Source organism: Hyperoodon ampullatus (assembly GCF_949752795.1).
Source record: "Hyperoodon ampullatus genome assembly, chromosome: 12".
Lineage (NCBI taxonomy): Eukaryota > Metazoa > Chordata > Mammalia > Artiodactyla > Ziphiidae > Hyperoodon > Hyperoodon ampullatus.
In genome coordinates this window covers 23,612,402-23,630,110 of record NC_136925.1, presented here as the reverse complement: position 1 = coordinate 23,630,110, position 17,709 = coordinate 23,612,402, and positions in this window count along the sequence as shown.

Sequence of the window (17,709 nt, the reverse complement as noted above, 5' to 3'; positions counted from 1 at the left end):
GTGAGATTTTTTTTTTCATCTTCTCTATTATGGTTGTTTTATTTCCCTCTACTATAGAGACACTCACACACATTTTAAATAAAAATAAATAAAGCCATTAACAAAAACTTGGGTCTATGTGAATAAAATGTACTAATATGCTTTCTCTATTATTTTAAACACACTAGCATGTTTATATGAAAATAACTTTTAAGTTTTATTAACAAGTTAAACATAACAATATATGTATGATATTAAGAAATTGTGCTTCTAGTACTACAAATAACTCCAGAAATCAAATGTTAGGCACAAAACAGTAAATATAAAATTATGTGACATCCTAAAAGAAGAATAATTCTTTAAAAAATTGGTTTAAATGTCACTATTAAATACTATTCATGGGTTTTTAAAATGTAGTTCTTTGTTCAGTTGCTTGGACCTGGAAAAGCCACATTCTTAGATAAATACAAAGTAATGTCTTATTTTTTTAAGTTATTTGTCTCCTTACATTTAAGATTGGCAGAGCAGCCAGACATTTATAGAACCCATATTTGTTGGTTTAACAAAACTGTTCTAGTCACCTTCAGAATATACAAAGGGCATAGATCATAGAGCTTGGAATTTAAGAAGTAGGATTATAAGACTCCAAAGCCAAGAAATGCAAAATAAAAAAATGTTTCTCTTCTATTGTACATCTGGAAATATCTTACATGACACAAATGTTTCCTGCTCAAAACGTGTTTTCTGTAAAGCAAGAGAGGATTCCGGGGTTACCTGTAGGCATTCTTTATTCTCTGTGCTTTAGAATCACAGAGCTGGTATATCCCTCTGACCTTCAGGAAGGACTAAATCAAAAGCATCCCGGGAAGAGACCAGTGTATTTTAAACTGTGTTCAGCAGAGCCCTAGGGGCTGTCAAAAGATTATAAGGGGAGGGGAACACCGAGAGAAGCCCCTCACTCCCAGCTTCTACCAACTGACTCTGCTTTCATAGTTTTCACATACAGGAATTCTGCCTATGATTGAGCTTAAACAACAGACTCCATGTCTCTAGAAATGTTAGAAAACCATTAATCTAATCTTACCTATTTTGTATAAGTCTAGTAAAGAACTGCCGTAAGAAATGTTCCGATGCCTCCTGCACGTTTGTTAACAAATGCACTTTAAGAGCAGCCCACCGTGCTTCCACATACCGCATTCTCTTTTTTCTTTAGAAAATAGTTCATTACAAAATGTATACAGGTTGACTGTTAAAAAAAAAAATTAAAACTGAGGTATTGATATATCAAATTAAAAATCTCTATATCTCAACCCCAAACCACTCACTTCCCAGGAATAACACAGTTAACATTTTGGTTTGTACCCTCCAGACACTTTTTCTCTGTGGGCACACATACAAGCTTGTGTGGGCAAACACACACCCACACTGAGTGTTTGTTTCAAGAAAACAGGATATCGCCTGTGTTTTGTCCCTCAATAACATAATATCTTTCCTATGTCAGTATCTACAGCACTACCTCATTCATTATCCAAAGTATGGATGTATACAAGTTATCTAATCTCATCTCTATTGTTGAATATTTGGATTTTTGCTTTTATATTGTATATTTGCAGTTGCTCTTCCTTCTATCTAAAATACATTTCCTACTCTCCACCCGGCCAACATCTGTTACCCCAGAGTAACAACACTACCAACCTATAAGAAGCCACAATTTCAAAATTTTAAAACACAATTTCTCAATACAATATAATTCTCTACCCCAACATTTTAAACACAATAAAACGGGGCTTTTTTTTTTTTTTTAGCCTATTAATTTCTTCACAAGAAAACAAACCTATATCCTTTTCAGATTTTCCCAATGCCTCAAGAATGGAATCTATGCTTTTTGGAGACCAATTTGATTGTGTCTATCAATATTTAAAATGTGCCTATCTTTCAGTCCAAAACCAGAGTAGCTTTCTATAGGCATATTTACACAAATTCACTAATTCATTCAACACAATTATTGAGCCCATCTAAGTGTTAGTCATTTTGCTAGGTTCTTATGGAAATGTGGTTAAAAGAAAGAAAAAAATAAAAAAACCTCAGGGAAATTATAGTGTACTGGGATAAATCTACACTGGATAAATAATCACATAGTATATTTATCATTTATAAATTGTGATAAATAGTAGCAGGAAAATTACAATATAATAAACTACTTTAACAGAGTTTTCTTCTCAAAGAGCTACAAAATGTTATAAAATCTCTCAATATATTTACCTTTTTGACCTAATCTTTGGTGGTTATCTTTCTAAAGTATCCCAATATGTCCTTTCTTTTTTAAAAAATATACCTCAACATATAGACTAGCCACTTAAGTCTAATGAACCTCTGAGATTGACAAGTCACTGCTTTCAGCTCATTTAATAATTTTAATCTTTGTCCCAAATGCGTTATTAAGATACTTAGGCCTTTGTTTCTTACCAGCCCTTTCATTTTTCTATTGTGAATTCATTTTTCAAATAAGGATAAAATAGGATATTCAAATGTTAAATAAATACTCCTGCTTGGATTAGGCCAAGAAAATAGGTGAAGCTAAATTTTTGGCTGACAGTGCCAACCCTGCATTATTCAAAATCATTGCTGATAAGATGGTTTAGAAGAGTCCAAATTCAGTGTACAGAAGGTAGTGTGGGTGTGTCAATGTTTAAGGTATGAAAGTCTGTACTTTAATACATGAAAAGGAATGTATGAAAGCTAAAGGCCAACATAAAAAATAAAGTGTTTCCCACTGTATTGGAGGAGTAAAGCCTAGAAAAAAGGTATGGCCCTTACCAATGGTTTAGTTTTGAAGGATGTCATTTGTGATAGTAGCAACAGATCCCAAGATGAAGCTGAGCCATGAATCCACAGAAAATTTAGACATGTCTAAGTATATCTACAGGACAAGTGAGATTTGGTCACCAATGTTCTCTTTATGAAAGAGCCCAAGGGTGCTCCTGGAAAATAATTTATCTTTAGGTTAGCAGAGACTTTAGGAGTACCAGTTTGACACAAGTAAGTATAACAAGCTAGTGTCAACACAGAGGGATGATTTGGGTCGTTTTAGGAAACCTATGTGAGACATGTTTGAAGACTTCCTGAAAGCACTGGTTAGAATTTAAAAGGCCAGAATGACTTCAGAATGGACCAGGGAGAATGGAGGGGAGGTGATAACCAGAGAAATACTGTATTGTTTGTTAGTGTGACCGTATGACCTTTGACCCTATTTTTATTCTGTGTCTCCTGCACCCTGAGGAAACATGGATTAGATCGCATAACACTATAGGCCTAACTAGAGAAAGTCATTACAAAGCTGGCACTGTGCCAGGTTCTTGTTTTTTTCCAGTTTTGGTTGATTTCAAATTTTGGAAGCAGAGTTCTTTCCTATTTGAATCATGAGAAGAACAGGTAACAACTGAAGAAAGATTATTTGAGGGCTCATTAATGATACTAACTGGTACAAATCAACATCTTGAAACTACGGTTTTAAAAAACAAAACAAAACAGAACAGCTCTGGCCTCTAGGGGTTGGGGCAGGAACTGACCGGGAAAGGGCATGAGGGAACTTACTGGGATGATGGTAATGTTTTGTATCTCAATAGGGTTTAGATTATATAGATGTATTCATTTGTCAAAATTCAACAAATGTACACTAAAGACCTGTGCATTTGTCATATGTAAAATTTACCTCAAGAGGAAAAAAAATGTAAAAAATACTGAACTCTTGTTTTTTTTGTTTGTTTTTTGGGGTTTTTTTTGCGGTATGCGGGCCTCTCACTGCTGTGGCCTCTCCCGTTGCGGAGCACAGGCTCCGAACGCGCAGGCCCAGTGGCCATGGCTCACGGGCCCAGCTGCTCCGCGGCATGTGGGATCTTCCCGGACCGGGGCACGAACCCGTGTCCCCTGCATCGGCAGGCGGACTCTTAACCACTGTGCCACCAGGGAAGCCCTGAACTCTTGTTAATGAGAGCTGAACTATTTATGAGAAAATGTACCAATGTCTGCAATATACTTTCATCAATAAATACATCAAAAATTAAGATGTATTAATGAGTGGATAAAAGACTAAATGCATGGACAGATATGTGATAAAACAATAAAAAAATGTTGATACAATCTAGGTGGTAAATACATAGGTGTTCGCAATAAAATTATTTCAAGTGTGCTGTATGTTTGAGATTTTTCACAATAAAATGGTGGGGAGAAAAATTAATTCCTTGCATCTAAGAAGGTTTGAAGTCTAAAAGGGACAAGAGAAGGCTAAGATAGGAAGTGTCTATGCCACATTTAAAACCAACAAAGAGCCAGAATGGGATAGGAATAGGCGAGATCAGTATGTCAGCTCATATTTTCCCTGCCTCTGACTCCCCGAGCATCCCGCAGCACCCCAGGTTACAGTGATTCTCTCACCTCTTCCTGCTTATCCAGATATTGCATATGTTAGGCAGTCAGTATGAAAATAGATACAGTTGTCCAGTATACAACCTCCCACCACCCCTGCCAACTCATACACACATCATACTCCAAAACATAAGCTTAGAAGCTGACACACTTGCCCATATTCCCAGTCTCATCACTGGCTTCCAGGTTGCTACCTGAGCCTCTTCTGCCCACAGTCATGCTTGGGATTGGTGCCCCTGTGATGACCAATAGGCTTCTGGGATTACCCAGCCCCTTTCAATTTCAACTCTGGGAAGTTCTAATTATAAGGGTGGAGTTTCTGCTTTGGTTTCTGTGATCACTCTCCCAGTTTGGTGCCTGAGGCCCAGGCTATCACATAAATAGATGATGACTGCTACACCAGAATGACCCCTAGAATAGATAGCTAAAGGAGGGGGCACAAAGGGTCCCTGACTTGGAAGGCATGAGGCTCAAAAAAGGGTTAAGACAGTAGAAGCTACATCTCAAGAGCCTGGGTCAAGCCACATAGTTATGCAACCAATATATTTAAGTCCCTACGATGTGCTAGGCACTGTGCCAGGCACTGAGTAATCCAGTGGTGAACAAAACAAATATAGTCTCTGACCTCACACAGCTTACAGTGGTGGGAGAGTTAGTAAATAAACACTAAAAAACAAATACCTATACATATATCTATTAGAATTTATTACAAACACTATGAAAAATAGGGTTCTTTGATAGAATATTAAGGAGATCTACTTTAAACTAAGTGGGGAGAAAATGTCTCTCTGAGGAAATGTCATTTAAGTTGTGACCACATGAAGTATCAGGGAGCAGAGATAGTCAAGACAGAGAGGAGAAGATGTGAAAGTTTCTGAGACAGAGTAATATTAGAGGAAAGGGAAGAAAGGCTGATTAAAGTGGAGCAGCGTGAGTAAGGAGGTATAAGCTCTTAGATAAGGTTTCAGACAAGTGAGCATGAACCAGATCCGTGCGCTCCTGATAAATGTGTCAAGGCCTTTGGATTTTATTGCGGTACAATGGGAAACCCTGGGTTCAAGGCAGAGATTCAAATGAAGTCTTCCTGAGTGCCACGTGCCCCAGATATGGCTCCAATTCTGGGTACCAAGTCTTCTGGGATAAGACAAGAATGTCAGCTCCAAGAAGTCAGGGATTTTTATCTGTATTGTTCACTGCTCTATTCCTATGCCTAAAAGAGCAGGAACTTAGTAAACATTTGTGGAATCAACAGTGCGTCTCTAAGAACAACAGGACTTCTATATGATTGTAGATTTTACTTCAATGGCTCTGCTCTCCTTTAAGCAACTGTGGTTTCATCATCACAGGCACTTTTTACTGCTTCATAGCAAAGAAAAGCTTAACTTTCTAGCACATACCCCAAGAGTCAAAAGGTTTTTAAAATAGAAGTTAATTTATTTGGTGTTTTGATTACAGAAGTTTTGTTGAGGGAGGGAGAAAAATGGTTTCATATAGTCTATATAGCAAGTATTAGGAAACTAACAGTTGCAAGTGAGAAAAAAAAAAAGCAAACTGTGAAGGAGTGGCAGGAGAGTGTTGGTGGAACAGTTGGAACATAATGGTTCATGTAAGTAACAGTTCAGGGGTAGATCTCCAGGCATCACTGAACCCAGATGCTCTGGATTGTCCTTAGGATTCTATCTCTCTCCATCCACACTCCAATTCCCTTTACAGGCTTTGTTCTCAAACAAGCTCTTCCTAAATGGTCACAAAGATAGCTACGAGTAGCTTCAGGTATAGAGACTAAGAGTCTAGCAACCCAGCAGAAGGAGAATGCCTCTTTCCCATGGTTCTAGCCAAAGTCTATTGGCTCTGATTGACCTGACTTGGTTTACACATCCATTCCTGAACCAATCACTGTGGCCAAAGGGATATACAACTCTTCATGGCCATGCCTAGATGATGAGCCTACCACTGAATGGAGGAGTAGCCAACCTCACCTGAAACCCAAGTACAGAGGGTGGTCATTCTTCAAAGGAAAACCAAGATGCTAATGCCAGAAGAATGTTAGGGAAGTGAGTGTTAGGGAGGCAATTAAAAGGCAATGCAACTACAGAGTGTTAAGAATCACTTCTACGTGCAGAGAAAATTAAAGGCAGAGAATGACTAGAATTTGGTTTTTTTTTTAAAGGAACGCACATATTATATGAGTACAAACCTTCAAATAACAGACAACGCACATAAGCTTTCTGTAATGTTTCCTCAAGTTTTGGCTGAGTGCAAGTTTCAGGTGAACACTCCAAGCAATGCATGCACATGAAAAAATCATAGCTTTTAATTTATATATGGTAGAGAATTTATGTTTACCCTGACATGTGACAGGAAGGCAGTAACCATTTACAAGAATTTTATGCATGTCTAAGAAAGCTTTAACTTAATATATTTTTAAATTACATTGAAAATTGCCACGATGTGGAAAGCTTATTTCAAACTGACAATATACTATTCAGTATAGTATTAAGAATTATTTGTTTTGGACCACTTATTGACTTAATCAAAAATGTATTCAGTTTTGAGCATTTTTATACTTAGTAAAAGACTTTAAAAATCTTAAGTAAAATATGGCTGAACCAAATATGAGAGTATTGAAAAATGTTAACCTTAATGAGATTAGTGTAATAATAAAATACACCTTGAAAGAAACAAAATTCTACAATAATGAAAAGTCATTCTTGAAAGAGAATTCTTGAAAGAGAATGACTGAAACTGAAGAGGGGAAAAAAAGAACTAATTAAGTAGACCAATGAGATATGCAAAATCAGTAAGCAGCAATCAATATAGAAAAGTATGACAGAAGAAACATATCACAACTCTGAGTCTTGCAATGCAAGAACTAGGAGAAAAAATTAAACACATTGTGTAAAACCAATAACCTTCTATTAACAACTATTAAGATTTGCAAGAACAGGGACTTCCCTGGCGGTCCAGTGGTTAAGAATCCGCCTTCCAATGCAGGGGACGCGGGTTCAGTACTTGGTCGGGGAACTAAGATCCCACAGGCCGCGGGGCAACTAAGCCCATGCACTGCAACTACTGAGCCCGCACACCACAACTACTGAGCTCACACACCACAACTACAGAGCCCATGCACTCTGGAGCCCACGTGCCACAACTAGAGAGAAGCCCACGTGCCACGACAAAAGATCCTGAGTGCCGCAACTAAGACCTGACACAGCCAAAACTAAGTTAAAAAAAAAAAAAAAAAGATTTGCAAGAACGGCACACATTTGCAGAACAGCATCTAAATACAGCTGGAAACAATGAAATAAGCTCAACTTCAAGCTTTCATGAGGGCAGACAGGTAAGACTAAGTAATCATTAGTCTTATTCACTGCTATATCTCTAAAGCCTGGAATAGTGCCTGGCACATAGTGGATATTCAATAAATGTTGTTCAGTTGAAGAATGACATACATAATCACTCTATCCAGTTATTTCCATTATTTAAAGTGAACAATTTGGTGGATCATTTTGTGATCTCAAAATGAAACCAGTTAATCCAATACATATTTATGTGAGTGTGAATCTACAATCAAATATACCCAGAAAGATTCTGCCAGTCATATGTTGGGGTATATAGTTTTCAGGCCTGAAAAAGATACAAAAATCCTACTCATTATTTGTATTTTGTAGACTTGCACTGCCACAACCAAGATTCTACCTGGATTGTTAGGAGAATAACAAGTTCTTAGTTGGGTTTCCCCTAGAAGCAAATCCTGAAACAGGGATTGAATGCAACATAGCTTATTTGGAACAGTGACCCTAACAGGGAAATGGGAAGATGACATAGAAAATGATAGGAAGTCAATATACAGTGTATTATTAAGCCAACTACCCCAGTGGATACTACAGAGAAGCTCTAGAATTATTCCAGCAAAGGGGTGAAGAGCCTGGGAATTTATACGTTTACGCCACAGGTCCACTGGATTAAGGGCCATCACCTGAGGGACATTAATTCCCATTCACTTTCAGCCTACCCAAGCATGTGGACAAAATGGATTTTGGCAACCCAAGGCTAGCCCCCCAACAGAGATGTAGTTGCTGGCCCCTGGAAGTCAAGCTGGCTTGTGTGGAAGTAGTAAGAGAATCTGAGGGGATAAGTTGGAGCACTCACAGTGTCTGCTACCCCAGGCAAGTAACAGCAATTGGTATGTAAGCAGAAGAGGCCCTAGAATACAGAGAGGATATGAAAGTAAAATATAACTGTAACTTCTTAGCACTAGGCTAAATAGCCTTTAAAGGCACTATAGTATAGCAGCCACTACTGTCTACGCTCAATAAATCACTGTTGTTGATGAGGGAGTGAATAAACAATTTAGGACTCAACTATTCAGAAACAGATACACCAGAATACCACACACAGCCATAAGAGCCCAGTTACACTGAGCTTTGAATATTAATTTATTTTCTAAATTTCACTCTTGACAACCTAGCTAAGAGGGGAGAGCTTCTATGCAGAATTTTTTCTTCCATAAGAGATAGTCACATACTCTGCTTTAGCCATAAAGTATCAAGAATAAAAGAACAGATTAAACCTTAACGATTTTCCCTAATATGGACACAATTATACAGTCAATAAAAAATCTAAAGTAAAAAAGCATCTTGAAAGAAATAAAGTCATTTAACTTCTTGTTCTCCACATATCCTAAATCACCCACATTCTTTCTCAAGATCTAATGGCATTTAAAGGCTAAATTTTTAATCCAGATTTCACATCTTAATATGGTCCTACAGCTAAATTTTGTTGCTTTCAGAAATCATTTGCATGCCAGTTCAATATGCTTCAATTGGAGGTGAATTATCAATTCTGATGATATCTTTTTTAAATAAATTAAGCTAGAGACACAGGAAATAACACATTCGTTGTTTTCCCAAGGGGATCAATCTGACATTTATTAAAGTTGATATGAGTCCTTTAGAAAAAGGTAGAAATCAATTCTGAGCAGGAAAGTTAAGGTAAGCAATATTATATGAAATTGAAACCAAAGATGACTCCATTTTTGTTAGTTTAATAACCACCATATGTCAATTCAAATATGCTATTGTTTTTCTTTTAATGAAGATGGTTTCTATTGATTAATAAACTTTTGAATTGTATGCATATATGAGGAGGTGTAAAACTTACTCTCACTTATTGATCAAGAATTGCTTAATTTGATCTCGGAATAAAATTGCCCTTCAGGCAGTGAATTGCATCCAGTTTGGATCAGGATAATGACATACTAACCTTAAGCAATTGCCATTTATCAAGGAAACTGGTAGTATTTACTAGAAAAGTTAAAGAAATTTAGAGATTTAAAACTCTAACATAAACTGAATGACAATATTTGCTATTTTTCATCCTCCCAAAATTACCAATTTCTATTTAATGGCGTACAGTATAACAATATTACATTTAATGCATTCACTATAGTATGACCACATTCCTAAACATCCTTGAGGATTCATTCCTGAGGATTAATTGACCTTTCACTCTTTAAAATATTTCACTCTCCTTAAATTTCAACTTCAATTTCTTCTCTCTGAAACCAAAGAATCTCACCACACCAGCCCCAATTTAAGCATAATTGGCCTTAAATCAGTAGTAAATGATCAGATAAGAAAAGAAAGAGAATACTATTAGGAAAATCATAGTGATGCAATCCTAAAGTATAATTATCTCATTAAATAAATGAATAGAAAAGGCTCCTTCTTCCAGGGAAGGCCCATATTCTTCAGACAAATAAGATTAAAGTTAATCATTTGTCTTAAGGGGCCCCATTATGCCCCAAAGAAATCTAATTATCTGATAGCTCAACAGAAGCCTAGAACTGTATTGTCTAGCAGCTACAATGAGTAATATAATAGAATCTAGCTCAAGAGCACAATAGAAGCCTAGAATTAGTAATCTAACTCTATGCTTTCAGGCAAATAGGCTTTGGTGATTCTACAAAGACCCTCTAGGACCCATTAAAATAAGATTCCTTGGGCTCCCCTGGTGGCGCAGTGGTCGGGAGTCCGCCTGCCGATGCAGGGGACGCGGGTTCGGGTCCCGGTCCTGGAAGATCCCACATGCCGCGGAGCGGCTGGGCCCATGAGCCATGGCCGCTGAGCCTGCGCATCCGGAGCCTGTTCTCCGCAGCGGGAGAGGACACAGCGGTGAGAGGCCCGCATACGGCAAAAAAAAAAAAAAAAAAGATGCCTTCCTATGGTTACAAAGCTAGTTGTTGTCTTTTTAAATAGTGCTCAGGTTGATAAAATGCTATTATAGGACACTAGTGAGTTCATCACAACAAGATCAGTTTCTTTAAATACACCACCCCTCTCAAGCCTCCTTTTGTTAATCTACTGTAATTGTCCCCCGCTTAACTAGACTCCCTTTCTCCAGCCCCTTCCTCAGAAGGACTAGCATACGTTACTGGCTTTTTAGTTCATATGGTCACTAGTGGTTTTGGCTAGGAGGAATCAAAAGCCTAATCATCCCTTGAGCGAATCACTAAAACTGAGTCACTGAATTTGCAAAGCCAGAGATTACAGTCAAGATCAAGGTATCCTCACCAAGGTGAATTTTTGTCCCATGGACCCTACTGGAAACAGTCTTCAACTTTAGTTAAAAGAAATGTATTAGAAATCAGGACAGAATCACTACCATTAACTTTCTTCTTTTAAACAACAGGGAAATGGGCCCAAGATTAAAATGTTATCAATAATTTTCAGTTCTTCAAAATGAATTATTAAAATTATTTATTAAAATATATGCTGCTGCCTGTACGTGACCTTAACGGTTCTCAACTCCTACTGGGCTGTGAAATAGAAACTCGGGCTGCCTCAGACACATCTTAGACCTACTGGATCAGAATCTCCAGAAGTAAACTCACTGACTGATCTGGAGGCTGTGACTAACTTTTATTGTCACATCATGTCATCTATTTCTATGCCTTTATACAGTATTTCGTTCATATTAACATTTTTGAACACCACATATTTTCTAGGCACTGTACTATATAGTTTCACACACCATTTGGAATACATTAAGATTTAGAGATGGAATGACATTTTATATTTAACAACATCGATATGATTCACATCCCTATTAACAACAGAAACAAAATATTTTAATATTGATAGGAATACAGCATAAATCATTTAACTCAATACTGACAGTTAGTATGGCTAGTCAGGCTTCAAATATTAAAGACTTACCAGATTACTTCTTTTTTTTTTTTTTTTTTTTTTGCGGTATGCGGGCCTCTCACTGTTGTGGCCTCTCCCATTGCGGAGCACAGACTCCGGACGCGCAGGCTCAGCGGCCATGGCTCACGGGCCCAGCCGCTCCGCGGCATGTGGAATCCTCCCGGACCAGGGCACGAACCCGTGTCCCCTGCATCGGCAGGCGGACTCTCAACCACTGCGCCACCAGGGAAGCCCCAGATTACTTCTTTATTTAACAATTCAAGCTAACACTACCAGCATGGGTTTAATAATCCATGCAAAAATTTCTGCACTTCAGGTAGATTCCATTAAGAATAGTTGTCAAAATTCCACTTCCTGAATGTCTAATACTTCTAATATTTCTTCAAATATCTGAGCACTAAATACTGATTTCCCAAACCTATCAAATGTGATAGAGCAAGTAAATACTGAAGATCAAACTAAACACCTTTGGGGTATGATTTTCTGTTTATACTTCCCTTAACTTTCTGAATGACTCTGGGCATAACTGAAATATCCTGTTACTTTTCCTGTACCATGTGTTAAAGTTTAAGTGCGTTATGTAATTGAATTTTTAGAAGATTAATTAGCATCTGGACAGAAATTTAACACAACTTTTCATTAATACCTTAATCTTGATAGTACCAGTTTCCCCCTCAGAACACTTTGAATTCCCAGAGATGGCTTCTAAATACAGAGCCTCTATTTACTTAATGGAGCCTTGCGCCCCTGAGAGGAGCTCTGTGGGGTGCTGGGGAACTCAGAGGAAAATGTGAAACTGGCTGCCTATGAATAAGAATGCAAACTAGGCCCTCTCAGCCTTGCAGGTTTCAAGCGCTATATATCCCTTACCCTGACTGCAACTTCAGCAGAATGGAGTGGTTTGTTTGTTGAAATAATGAATAGTAGATGGCATCCACTTTAGTGGAAAGTTTTAATTTGTGATTCCCTGAGGCTGTGTGAAATGAAACACCCTTATTTATTCCCATAAATGAAGCCAAATTGCTTCTGGTATTTCTTCTGAAAAAGACCATCGAGGAACACTGATTTGACATATTAGCCTGTGAATAAAACATTTAATGAATGTACTTTTGTAGTGAAGAACACTATTTCTATGAAATTATTGCTGAAGTATGTTCTTATCTGATTAAGTTTCTACTTTTAAAAACTGATGCTGAGGGGCTTCCCTGGTGGCGCAGTGGTGGAGAGTCTGCCTGCCAATGCAGGGGACACGGGTTCGAGCCCTGGTCTGGGAGGATCCCACATGCCACGGAGCAACTGGGCCCGTGAGCCACAACTACTGAGCCTGCGCGTCTGGAGCCTGTGCTCCGCAACAAGAGAGGCCGCGACTGTGAGAGGCCCGCTCGCCGCAACTGGAGAAAGCCCTCGCACAGAAACGAAGACCCAACACAGCCAAAAATAATAAATAAATAAATAAAATTTTTTAAAAAACTGATGCTGAGGTACGTCAGGATGTTTAAGCTTGCCTCCGAAATTCAGAAAATAAAAATGTCTATCTTGATTTTACATCTGTTTTAGTTGAAATATCAGTTACTACTGAAAGCAATCATTAGTGCCCCAATAACACCTTATTATTAAATTTTAATAAACGAACAATTCAAATGGATTAAATAGTAGTGAGTGTTGGGAAAGAAGAACTGAAGTTTACCCTTGCAAAATACAAAAAGAGAATTACCTTAAACATTAGTAATTTTAAGATTGAAGAGAGATTTAAATTGACCAGGAGAACAAAAGCACCTTCAAAATTCTCAAATCCTTAAGAAATCTCCATGATAAATAATTTGGTATACTGCTTTTATACCAATTTAGCTATTTATTAAATCTTCCCTCAATGGTATTACAGGAAATATTTGGTTAACCTATTCCTTACCTGAAACGATTAAAGAGCATTTACTTAGGAATATAGATACTCATTTAGGTTTTAGAAGATTATTAAGTGTCTACATTTCAGGTGCTGTTCTAAATCCTGAGGAGACAGTGGTGAACACAATGCTTACTATGGATCCCTGTCTCAGTGGAACTAACATCCAATGGGTAGGAGTGGGGAGGGGGTGGGAGGACAGAAAATAAACAAGGCAACAAATAAGTAAATAAGATAATGTCAGATAGGTAAAGGAATAGAAATAAAATAAAACTGAGTCATGGATAAAAAGTGAAGGGGTGGGGAGCTGAGTGCAGGTGATTGAGCTGAGACCTAAGTGATAGGAGACATCTATGGGAAATTTGAGAAATTGCAAATGCAAGTTGGAAACATCTACATGTAGACCACTAGCACATAGGAATAGAAACCTAACATATATAAAAACAGGCCTTCTTCTAACATTTGTGGAGTCCAGGGCAAGAATACAAAGAGAGGCTCATATACCATATGTCGAAATATTTATAACTTCTAACTCAAGATAACTGGTAAAGGCAACAAATTCCATCCTCCTACGTACCTTCACAAGAATGTGGTGGTATGAGCCCCTGACCTACCCCGGCCCCTCCTATTCTGGACTCAATTGTATACTGCAAGGAACCTTACCTCCTCACATGTGGACAACCCAACCTACCCATCTAAGCCCATTCACACACACTCCCCACAAAGAGATACGCCTTGGCTAACGTTCAGGAGGCAAGACCCAAATCCAATGGACACTCCTGAGTTTTTCTCATGTTTAGCTTCTTGACAGTATGCAACGATGAAACATCCTTTTACCTTGATTTCCACAACATCATAATTTTTAGTTTTCCACAAATTTTTTGGCAGTTCCTCTGCCTCCACCCATGCCTTAAACATTTTACCCCTTAAGGCTCTGTTTTAATTCCTATTCTTTCTCACTTTACACATCTTCCCTAGGTGATCTCATTCATTTCCATGACCTAAATTATCATCAGCAGGCCAGTATCTATTTCTCTAGCACTGTCTTTTTCCCTAAGACTAGCTGCCTACTTGATAATTACACTTGGAACTCTCTCAGGCACCTCGAGCTCAGTGTCTTAAACTGCTCTTTACTCTCTTCTCCCCCAGCCTTGTTCCAGTCTTCCCTGCTTCTGAAAATAGCACCCTTCCCATCTGAGTTGCACGAGTAAGAAATCTGGAAATCACCCCTTACACTGCCCTTTCCTTTGCCTCCTTCCCCCACATACCACCAATTCTGTTTGCTCAGTATCTCTCATATCCATTTATCCATAACCCCTATGGCCGCTGTCCACATTGTTCAAACCACTATTACTTCTGTTACTACCACAACAGCCTCCTAACTGGGTGCTCCTCAAACTTTTTCATGTCATGGCACAGGTTGAAAATGATAATATTGTAAGATACTCTGCAATAAACTGGAAAAGATTCTAAAGAACCTATTTGGGCTTAACTGAAAAAAAAAAAACATGGCTTTTCTCACACTGTAATTTTGAAAAATAAATAAATATAAAGCATTATAATGTTAAACATTGCAATTTTATAAATATCAAATATATTTTTCAAAATTTTAAGGGGAATTTTTTATAAGTTTTCCTTCATAAATATAACTTTTTAATATCAGCTTTTATAATTGAAATGTCTACTATCAATCCTGACCAAGACTTTTTAAAGATGAACTCTTCAAATTCCTGATAGGCATTATCTAAGAGAACTTATGTTCATACAAGGAAATGAAAAGTGTTTCAATATTTTTACAACCATTTTAAAATTTACAACAGTTGAAATCATATTTTAAAACTCTAACAGCTCTTCCTGTTATTTAAATAGCAAATATAATGTTCAAATTCCTTCCAATAACATGAATGGATTTTGAAACCAGCTGAACTTTTTCATATCAAGTATTTCAAAAACAATGATGGAAATTTTATCTGCAGGACACCATCAAATCAGTTGCCTTGCAGCTAGCACAGTGGACAGGAACAAAAAAGAACATCAGCTTCAAACAGAAATGTCAGCTATGTGTCATGTCAGAGAATGCCTTGGAGCTGCACCTCTACCCCACCTTTCCAAGCCCTCTCTGACCAGCCACACTGCGGGCACCTGGAACAAAAACCCTCCCAGCAGCCCCATGGACTGTGAAAGACCTAGAATGAAAATGTGGGGAGTAGAAAATACAGAATAAACCCAAATATCCAAGAAATGTAGGTATTTGGGGAGCCACTCTCCACTCAGCCACTCACTGAATTGCTAACGGGTTGGCTATCTTCTGCGTACTGCAGTTTTGAATATAATGAAGCAGAAAACTACTTCTGAACTTCCTGGAAAGAATAATATTTGATTGGGGTGGACTAGCTTGGTTCTGGAACAGGCAGTAAAGACACACTTTCTAAGAATAGAGCTCAACCTGAATAGACATGAATAATGAACATCTGTTGGTTGCATTCCCAGCAACCATTCCCTGCTTTGCCCCTCTTAAAAAGTCTCTAGATTTTTCTTCTGGTTAGCAGCTCCTCCTTCTCAAAGCTCATGACTCTCTGAGCCCTGGATCTAGGATAAACAAGACATTCGCAATCTTAAACGCCTGTCCCCATTCTTCACTCAAGGGTACAGTTGCCAAGGGCTTAAAGTTCCCTGTTCTTCTGAAACAGCTACCAAAAGAGATGCTCTCTGTCACTGTACTGGACAACGTGATCTCATATGAAAAATGAAACTGCTAGAGCATGCATTCTTAATGGAGGTGATATCATTTCCCAGGGGGTGAAAACTGGGGAGAGAAAAAAAAACTTACTCTCTTTAGGTATAAAGCATAAATACGCACACAGTACATAAACATATACACAATATATATGTGGTATTAAAATGCTGGGGGGCCATGAAGAAAAAGTCTTAAAAGGCTCCTTAGGGGATCAATAATGGGAAAAAAAAGTTGACAATCTCTGTTCTAGAGCAATGGCAAATACCACAAAAAGCAGAAGACAATAATGGAAACTAAATTATTGATGTTATCATTGTTTATGAAACAAATGACACCTGAAGCCTGTTCTAGCTCTTAGCTTCCCACTTAACTAAGCCAATAAATCCTCTTTATTGTTTAAGCAATGTTACCTTGAGTTTCCTGTTATTCATCACAAAAGTCCTATTAACAGATAAAATATGGAACTCTTTCTCTGAGGTATTATATTGACACATGGCAGTGCAACAGAATATTAAAGTGAAACTATTTTAGTCTGCTTCTGCTAAGCCTCCATGAAAATAAGTGCCAGATACCTTCATATCCCAAATGAGCAAAGTAAGATGAGAATCCCACTTAAAACACGCAAAGAGATGGTGAGAAATGGATTTCAAAACTCTTTGCCCTCATCCCCTGGGTACTATAAAAGGGTTAAAACTGAAGACAGAGTTGAAGGTTAGAGAGTAGTTATTAGGACACTGACATGAGGATGGGTGGTGGAGAGTCCTCAAACTGGGAGGGAATTCAAGGAGACCAGTTAAGTAGCTTGATGTGTATCTCTGGAAATTTGTGGAGACGCAATCGACTAGTGACTGAAGTTGACATGAAATTGTGAGGTCCAAGCTTCCATCTGTAACTCGTGAAAGTTAAAGAAGTTAAAAGGAATACAAAGTCAAAACTGAAGTAAACTGAGACAAATTCTCCTTCCTCATTTCTCTGGATTCAAACTACATTGCTTAGGATTCTTTGATTGCAAGTGACAAAAATATAGGTTGAATCAGCTTAAATGAAAAACGGTAATTTATCGGCTCATAAAGTCAAAGCACAGAATGGGAGGGGTAGATTGGACCTTGGGGATGACTAGAGCCAGAGACATAAGCAGGGCTGAGAGCTGGGACTTTATTATCAGAAGGTAGTGAAGAGGTGCCAGATAGGAAGGAAGGAAGGAAGGAAGGCAGGGAGGGAGGGAGGGAGGGAGGGAGGAAGGGGGGAAGGAAGGAAGGAAGAAAATCTGCAAGCAAATAGGACAAAATTGATTTTAGATTACTGTCAATATCAGAAGTCCAAATCGGTGCATAAAACACAGAAGGAGAAGTACAGTATTGGGGTAGATGTTCAAGATCATGTAGGAAATTCACTTTGAAATGCACCCAACAAAATAAGACAGATGTATGAGTGGATGGATAGACAGATACATGATA